The sequence below is a fragment of the Frankliniella occidentalis genome, unplaced genomic scaffold (assembly GCF_000697945.3).
Source record: "Frankliniella occidentalis isolate FOCC.00 unplaced genomic scaffold, Focc_3.1 Scaffold4, whole genome shotgun sequence".
Lineage (NCBI taxonomy): Eukaryota > Metazoa > Arthropoda > Insecta > Thysanoptera > Thripidae > Frankliniella > Frankliniella occidentalis.
In genome coordinates this window covers 4,450,677-4,459,205 of record NW_026267134.1, presented here as the reverse complement: position 1 = coordinate 4,459,205, position 8,529 = coordinate 4,450,677, and the positions used below count along the sequence as shown (strand labels likewise).

The 8,529-nt window shown below is 58.0% G+C and overlaps 1 protein-coding gene across 1 annotated transcript in view; it reads right to left on the bottom strand.

The window, feature by feature from the left end:
* LOC127749662 (uncharacterized) overlaps window positions 1–8,529 on the bottom strand; it is a 78,990-nt gene that overhangs the window by 5,730 nt on the left and 64,731 nt on the right. The window lies entirely within an intron of this gene.

Sequence of the window (8,529 nt, the reverse complement as noted above, 5' to 3'; positions counted from 1 at the left end):
CTTTCTCTCTCTCTCTCTCTCTCTCTCTCTCTCTTTCTCTCTCTCTCTCTCTCTGCCCCTCCCGCTCGCGCGCTATCCGCGCCTCTCCCTCTCTCGGGCACCGCGTGCCGAATTAGCAGTGAACACCAAGCGCCAGCTGGCGCCCCGCGGAAACTATGCCAGCAGTTGAGCTGCCTGCGTGCCCGTCACGCCGCGCCGGCCAGGAGCATAGCAGAGAGATCGGAGCAGCAGTTAGCAGCGGCGCGCTTTGGACGCCGGAAAATACAGGGAGCAAAGTATAGGGGGTTGAATTGAAACCGCGCATACGTGGAGCGTCGGGCGGGCGGGCGGTGCGGGCCAGGAGCGCCGTGCGGGTATGCAGTCCCGGCGAACGCGCGCGCGCCACGGCACCGTCTACCTACACGGCGCTAGGCCGGGGGGCGACAGCGCGCGGGCACCGTCAACTCTTAGAATAGACTGTATGTGTGCGTGTGGTGTCAAACTGTGAAGTAGAAAAAACTTGCAAAGTATTCAACTTGCAAGTTGCACACTTGCTATACTACACATCAGTGTATGCGATGCATGGCCCACCGGGCTCGCGCGCTCCACGGGCCCTTGCTTTACCTGCACACCGGCGCGAGGCTATACGCAGCACAGCGCAGCGCCGCGCAGAGCCTACTGCAGCCGAGCTCTCTACAACAACAACAACGACGCCAAAAGATCACACGCGCGCGCGCGCGCTCTACAAAGTTGCACAGCAGCACACACAGCAGCGTGTATGGCGGCGTGTTGGCGCTTGGGCCTCACAGAGAATGCGCCACGCGCCAGTCTGTCCGTGCGCCCCGCGCGTGGCGTTGAGGCAGGCGCCAATTACCGCCGAGCCCTTTGTCCCTCCTGCACCCCGCTGTGGGGTAAAACTCCACAAACACACACACACACACACACACACACACACACACACACACACACACGCGCGCGCGCCGTGCACAAAGGCCTACACTTCCTTTTTAACTAAGTAGACGCCCACCGCCCCATTCCAACCCCACCCCGTCCCTCCTCCCCGGCCGCCGCCGCCGTACTCGCCGGCTGTGAACCGCTTGGCTGGTAATACGTTGGCCATTACAGCGGGGCCGGGGAGGGCCTGGCCGGGGCGGCCGCCATGCACGTCCCGCCGGGGGGTTTGCAACGGCTCGGCCCCGGGCCCGGCCCAGCCCGGCCCAGCCCAGCCCGGACCATGAAAGGGTCGTCGAAGTGCCGTCGTGTCGTCGCGCTAGGCCGGGCCGGGCGGGGCGGGGCGGGGCTACGGCCCCACTCAAGAGAGACAGTTAGCTCCACAGCACCGGGCCGAGCACGAATAATAATCAGCATGACCGCTCCCCAGCCCCACATCCTACTTACTCTTTCTCTTCCCTATCGTCTCCTCCTCCTCCACCCTCTTTCCTATCGTACCCGTCGTCTCCTTCCTCCACCTCCTGTTCCTCGTCTTCTCTTCCTCCTTCTTCTCGTCGTCCTCGTCTTACTCGTCTTACTTGCTCTTACTCGTCCTCATCGTCCTCCTCGTCATCCTCTTTCTCGTCCTGGTCCACGTCCTCGTCTTCCTCGTCCTCCTGGTATTCCTCGTCGTCGTCGTCGTCGTCGTCGTCGTCGTCGTCGTCGTCGTCGTCGTCGTCGTCGTCGTCGTCGTCGTCGTCGTCGTCGTCGTCCTCGTCCTCGTCCTCGTCCTCCTCGTCCTCCTCGTCCTCCTCGTCCTCCTCGTCCTCCTCGTCCTCCTCGTCCTCCTCGTCCTCCTCCTCCTTCCTCTATTTCTTTCCTTCCTTTTCTTTCTTCACGTCGTCTTTCCTTCCCCCTCCTGCTGCTTCAGCCTCCTCAAGCTTTTGTGACCCCATCAGCCCCTTGAAACGGACACGCAGCGCGCGGAAGTTGCACGGCGCAGCTAAATAAAAATAATGAGCATCACTTTGTATTGTTTTGTCGAGCCGAGCGGCCCGGCCCGGGAAGCCTCCAGCAGGTGAGTGGCGTCATCACTTATGTCTCCAGCCCGAGCGGGACCGTTACTGTTTCCCTTGCTCTTAACGTTTCGCCGTTTTCCTCTCGGCGACAATCACGGCCGCCATCCAGACAGGACGTTATTTCGTAAGGAGGCCGGCTGGTTGACCCCCCCCCCCCTTTCCCAGCGTCAACACACACATAATGATAATCTATAGCGGGGACGGCCCTTTTTGCTTTCATCCGCTTGTTTCCTCTCTCGCTTCTCTTCCCTCTTCTTGCTATCGTGATCGACTGTCGCTTATCGAGAGGTCCGGTGGCGAGCGTCAAATAAAAGCAGAAAAAAGAGGAAAAGAAGCTGCTGGTCGGCCCTCCAGGCACCGTCAGCAAGTCACCACCACGACCCGGCCGGCAGCCGCCGAATGAGCCCCAGGCACCGCGGCGTGCTCATAAACGCAGCCGATTCCTCGTTCCCGACATCGTCCTTTTCCCTCTCGACCCCCCGCTCCTCCTGCTCGCTTCAGCATCTAAAGCGCCGTGGAGTGATCCACTTCATGTGTGCAGCACAGACGACTCTTTCTTTCCCGGCTACTTTTAATTATTACCTCCATGCGCAATTCTAGTTGTTGTGGGGCGGGTTTTGCAATTTTCGCTCTTATAAGACATTTGTGCCCTGTAATTGTGAATAAAATTTGTACACAATTAAAGAATGCAGGGATTGCATTTCTGTGAATGAAAATTGTACCGTGTATCGCGCGGACAGAAATAATGAAATGCAGTAACAAAATAAGATAAACAGAATACAGACAGGATAATCAAAACAACACTAACCCGCATTAACCATGCATTCATTTTTTTTATCCACCATCAAGCTTGTGTCATGCGCGGTTGGCACCCGTCCATACGAGACACGAGTGGAGTGGAGGGAAAAAAACACACACCATGACGGTGCTGCGGGACAGTGAGCGGCAGGGGTAGAGAGGAAGAAGGGTTATGGGGGACACGCACTATACGACAGGTCGGGTCAGGGGCCGCGCTGGGACTTGGCGCTTATCCGTAGGCCGGGCGGGGAAGGGGGGGGGGGGGGGGAGGCGTAGCGGCGCAGAGCCGCATCCAAGTGATAAGGAGGACCCAGACCTCAAACATTCATACCTATAAATGTCTAAAACTAACCGGCCCCGCGCGTACAGCCTGTAGGGTGGGGGGCGCATGGAAGATAACGCAATTGGGGAGGAGGAGGGGAGGGGGGTGACACACATTGAGCGGAGCAGCGCCAAACGCCAGCGGAAGCAATCAGCGCGACACACTTCTCACTCGCAGCATTTTTTTTTTTTTTTGCATAATTTCGCGCGACGAGTTGGTGCTGATGCGGCCGGTGTACTAGAAGGGGTGTACCGCACGGTAAAAGAGTTTCTTATTGCATTGCAAGACCCAGTCTAGGATCTTATGGAGGACGCCAATGGTATCCAAGACCGCGAGTCTTGAAATACAAGAATCTTTCTTTTGACGTGCGGGTGATTCATAAAAGAGGCAAAGGTGAGGGGGCATGGCGTCGTACGCGAGCAGAGCGAGTAGTAGGCAAACCCGCCCGAATGCTGCGTCTTCTCTCTGAATCACCCATGGTAGACAGGTCGTGCTCAAACGAACTTCCAGCAGGGCTTGCCTGTCCGTCCAGGGTCCTGACGCGCTGCCGAGAAAAACGGTACACGAGGCCAATATGGCTGCACTTTATGCGCTGGCAGGCGCACAAAGAGAGCGCTTTCTTTCTCTCTCTCTCTCTCTCTCTCTCTCTCTCTGCGCGCGCCGCGCGCCACTGATTATTATTCGGTGGAAAATATTAGCTCGTCTCTGTGCCTGAAGCGGAGGAAAACACACGTGGCTTATTTGTGTCGCGCGTGCAAACTCGAGCTCCGGTGGCTCCGCATCCAGCAGCGCCTCCAGCTCCAGCAGCGCCTCCAGCGCACTCCGCTGCACCGCGAAGCGAACAAAACGAAAACACTTTGCTGTGCCAACCACTCATTAGTTGCAGGTGGCGGCGCCCGACTGCACCCGCGCTCGCAGGTGTGCTCGCTCCCGTCAGACATCTGGTGGCGCCGAGCAAGAGCGACCCGCGCACGCTCAAATCATATCATCACCGACGGCACTCCTCCCTCCACCATTACTATCACCCACCCTCCTAACGCTCTCTCTCTCTCTCTCTCTCTCTCTCTCTCTCTCTCTCTCTCTCTCTCCGCTGCAAGGCCAGTTGGAGCCTCACGACGGCCCATAGCCGGCCGATATTGTATCTCTGATTCGCTCATCGCTCTGGGCAAAACTTGGCATCGGTCCATGTCGGCGAGAGAGGGAGTGGTGGGGGCAGGCAAGGAAGTAGGAGAAAGAGAGAGAAAGAGAGAGAGAGAGAGAGAGAGAGAGAGAGAGAGAGAGAGAGGGAGAGAGAGAGCGAGAGAGAGAGAGAGAGGGAGAGAGAGAGAGAAATAAAAGAGGGCGGGGCTCCACGATAAGGCGCGAGACATTATCGATGTGACAGTGCGGCCAGACAAGCCAAGCTCATTTGCAATTTATGACGCGACGATCGTTTCGTAATAACGATAACAAAAATAATAAACGATGGCGATGATAACAATGGGAGAAATAGTGCAGTCGTTATACGGGCGCGGCCGTAAGACGACGCGGAGCAAAGAGAGTCCTCTAAGGTTATCGTCGCTTTACACCTATTATAGTAGGCGGCCAGCTCCGAAAAGTCTCAAAAATTGGAAGAAAAAAAAAGATTTTTAAAATAAGTACATATATTCCGAAGAATCTATTTGGCCGGAAAAGAAGAAAGTGGGGCAGACGGCTCGGCTCGGCCAGCCAGGTCCTAATGAAATGGCTCTGAGTAACGGCAGCGGCCATTACGGCGAGGGGGGCCAAGAACGTATAGGCGACAGCGTTATTAAAAGGGTCGGTCGGAGGTGTGACAGAGAGGAGAGCAGGGGCGAGAGAGAAGCGCTGCTCAACACATACTACTTTCTCTCCTGACTCTTCTAGCATTCAAATGCGCGCGCGGGCGCGGCGGCGGGGGAGGCAAGGTTTTCTTTTAATGACCTAAATAAATAATACATCATAATTAAAAGGCGAACGCGCGGCTGGTCTCATTGGCGCACACCGGGCCCGAGTGCATTAATTTGTGGCTCGCTGCGACAGGACTGGCTCGCCAGCGCGTCGCGGAGCGCACCGCGGAGCTCACTTGCGGCGCTCACCTGCGGAGCTAATCTGCGGAGCTCACAGCAGAGCTCACCGCCGAGCTCACCGCGAAGCTCACCGACGACTCACCGCTGAGCTCACCGCCGAGCTCACCGCCGACCCTAATAGAAAACGAAGGTCCTCCAGAGTCCCAATTTTGAAATCCCTCCGTAGGTCCTATCCCAAATCCCCCAGAAGTACCAAAAGGGGGCAAAACAGGACTTAGGGATTTGAGAGAATCCCAGCCTCTGAAGTCCCGCGGAAGTCCCTCCGAGTGTACCCTCCAGTCTGTACTAAAAAGCCCTACAACGCTCCTATTTGTCTCTAACTACGTCGAGTATGTACCTATACACACACATAGAGTGTATCTACGGCCCATCTGATGTCGTCTGACGTACTTAAAATTGTCCAGGAAGCCCCCTTCTCTATCTTCGGAAAACGGCACCAAAAGGCGGGCTGGAGAGAAAAGGGACTTCGGAGGGATTTCACCAAAATGGAACTTCGAAAGGATTTCAAAACAAGCGAAATCCCGTTCTAGTCCCTCACAAATTTGAGGGACAACTTTGGAACAAACTAGGGACAGAATAGGACCTTCGTTTTCTATTAGGGGAGCTCACCGCCGAGCTCACCGCCGAGCTCACCGCCGAGCTCACCGCCGAGCTCACCGCCGAGCTCACCGCCGACCGCCGGGCTCACCGCCGAGCTCACCGCCGAGCTCACCGCCGAGCTCTCACCGCCGAGCTCACCGCCGAGCTCACCGCCACCCCCGAGCTCACCGCCGAGCTCACCGCAGAGCTCACCGCTGAGCTCACCGTGAAGCTCACCGTGAAGCTCACTGAGGAGCTCACCGAGGAGCTCACCGTGAAGCTCACCGTGAAGCTCACCGTGAAGCTCACCGTGAAGCTCGCCGTGAAGCTCACCGTGGAGCTCACCGCCGAGCTCACCGCGAACCTCACCGCGAACCGCACTTAGGATAGCACACCACCAGGCTTTGCGACGGCAGTGGCGGTGCCGCGCGGCGGCAAAGAGGCCTCCAGCAGCGGCGCTCCTCCACCCCTAACGAACAGGCTTGTTAAGAAAGGGCAGGCGCAGGGGGTGGCTGGCGGAGGGAGGGGCGCGGACGGCCGCGAGGGGGGCTTAACCGGCCGAGGTCGCCGCGCGGCTTGACCCTGGGCTGCGCCCGACCATTGTGCCCGCCCATGGCTTGAGGCAGGTCCGGGCGGGGCGCCACCAAAAGCCCCATTACAGCGCCGAACGAGCTAAAATAGTAAGCGTCTTTTGCGACGCTCTACAACTACATACTTTAGAACGCCCAGCAGAGGTGACACTGGCATGAGCGCCTGCAGCACCGGCAGGCCCGGCACACCCGGGTGTTGTGCGGGCTCGCCTAACTCCAGGCTGCCACCGAGCCCCTGCAGCGCCAGCAGGAGCAGGCCCGCCACACTTGGGTGTTCTGCGGGCTTGCCTACACTCCAGGCTGCCACCGAGCCCCTGCAGCGCCAGCAAGAGCAGGCCCGCCACACTTGGGTGTTCTGCGGGCTTGCCTACACTCCAGGCTGCCACCGAGCCCCTGCAGCGCCGGCAGGCCCGCCACACCCGGGTGTTCTGCGGGCTTGCCTACACTTCAGGCTGCCACCGAACCCCTGCAGCACCGCCAGGCCCACCTACCACACCCGGGCGTTCCTCCTGAGTATGATTGATGTCTGCCGCAACTGAACATTTGGCAGTGGACTATAAAGACTATGCGGCACTTACTTTCCAGAGTGGCTTCACGCGCAGGCTGCAAGGAACTGAAAGCACCTGAACCGGAGGCGAGTGACAGCGTCCAATGGGAGCACGAACAGTCAATGTCTCTGCCAATGAAGCAGGCCCCTCTCTCGCGATACTGGGACGGGAGAGCGCGCGAGAGCAGCTCCGAGGTCCGCGGAGAGAAAAGTGAGCGAGTTAGAGGAGCTATTTGCTTGCTCCGAGGCAGACTTCTGGGCGTGCTCCTTCTATACCAGAAACCACCCCTTCTCCTAGTCACCGCGACACCCGAGCAGAGCGAGCAGCAGAGAGAGGCAGAGGCGTTCATTTCCAAGCCAAACTGAGCCAGCAGAAAGCGGGCCGCGTGAAAAGCGCCGCGCGCGCGCCGCCGCCAGAGACACGCCGGCCGCGCGCCTCTACTCGCGTCTCCCTCTCGCTCGCACTCACTCACGCTCCAGGAGGGGGCCCGCCGCCGCAGTGTGACAGAGAGTCATTAGAAAGTCTCCGCCATGTAAATGTGCTCCGCTCTCGGCTGCGTTCGGCCGCGCTCGGCTCCGCTCGGCTCCGCTCGGCCCCGCCCGCCGCGCATTCGTGATTAGGTGTCCGCCTCCCTGGCCGCCCATCCATCGCGAGCACAGAGCGGACGGAGCGCCGCGGCGCGCGACACCGCATCCCGCCGTCATTAAATATGATCGATCTGGAGCGGCGGAGGGGAGAGGAAAAGAAACCAAGCGGAACTGGGTAAATAACGTAATAAAAAAAGGGAGTTTTGTGGCGGGGATAGCGGCGGCGCCGGCGGCGGTGGTGGTGGTGGTCCACCGCTGGTCTCATCTGGTCTAGTCGCCCAATAGACTACAACTAAACTGTTCGTTAAGGTATAGAAAAACAACGTGCAGGAAATATGCTCTTTCCTTTCAGCAATAAAAATATTAGGACGGTGCAGCAACAGTAGGAGTCCTGAGTCCTGTATACTAACAGGTGCATCTGTAGGAATAAGCAACATTACTAGGACATCCCCACAGTTTCAACACTCTCTTGCTTACGACAGTAGCGCGCGTTACTACGACAGTAACAGAGTTAGTCTTTACACAGAACAGGTGACGATACTAGTTCGTGTATTTTTGCAGTGGATCAACATTTTCAACTGCGAAAAAGAAACAACCTTTGATTTGATACGAAAAATAAAAACAATCGCAAGGGCTAAACAGTGGACACGAGAGAGACGGAAACAGGGAGCGGAGTATACACGTCCAGCTCGTACACGACACACCAAACTGCTTGCGACAGGACCATACGGATGTGCTGCCCCGCCCCCCCCACCCCCTTTCCCCTCAGCCGGGGTGGTCCTGCCCCAACAGCTAAGGGTTGGACAAGGTGCACAACTTTGGCCTCGCTCACACAGACAGACACACAACACAGCGTGACGCGTGAGATGAGGAAGGTGCGTCCGGGATGATAGCTGTTGTGTGTTGCGGGGGAGAGTGTGGGGGGTAAAAGTCGTGGGGGTAAGGGTGTTGGTGGTGGGGGGAGGGGGGCCAACAGTAAAAGTGCGAGCAGAATACTGTGCAGGTCGCCACGGCTGCATGCCTGGCCTGC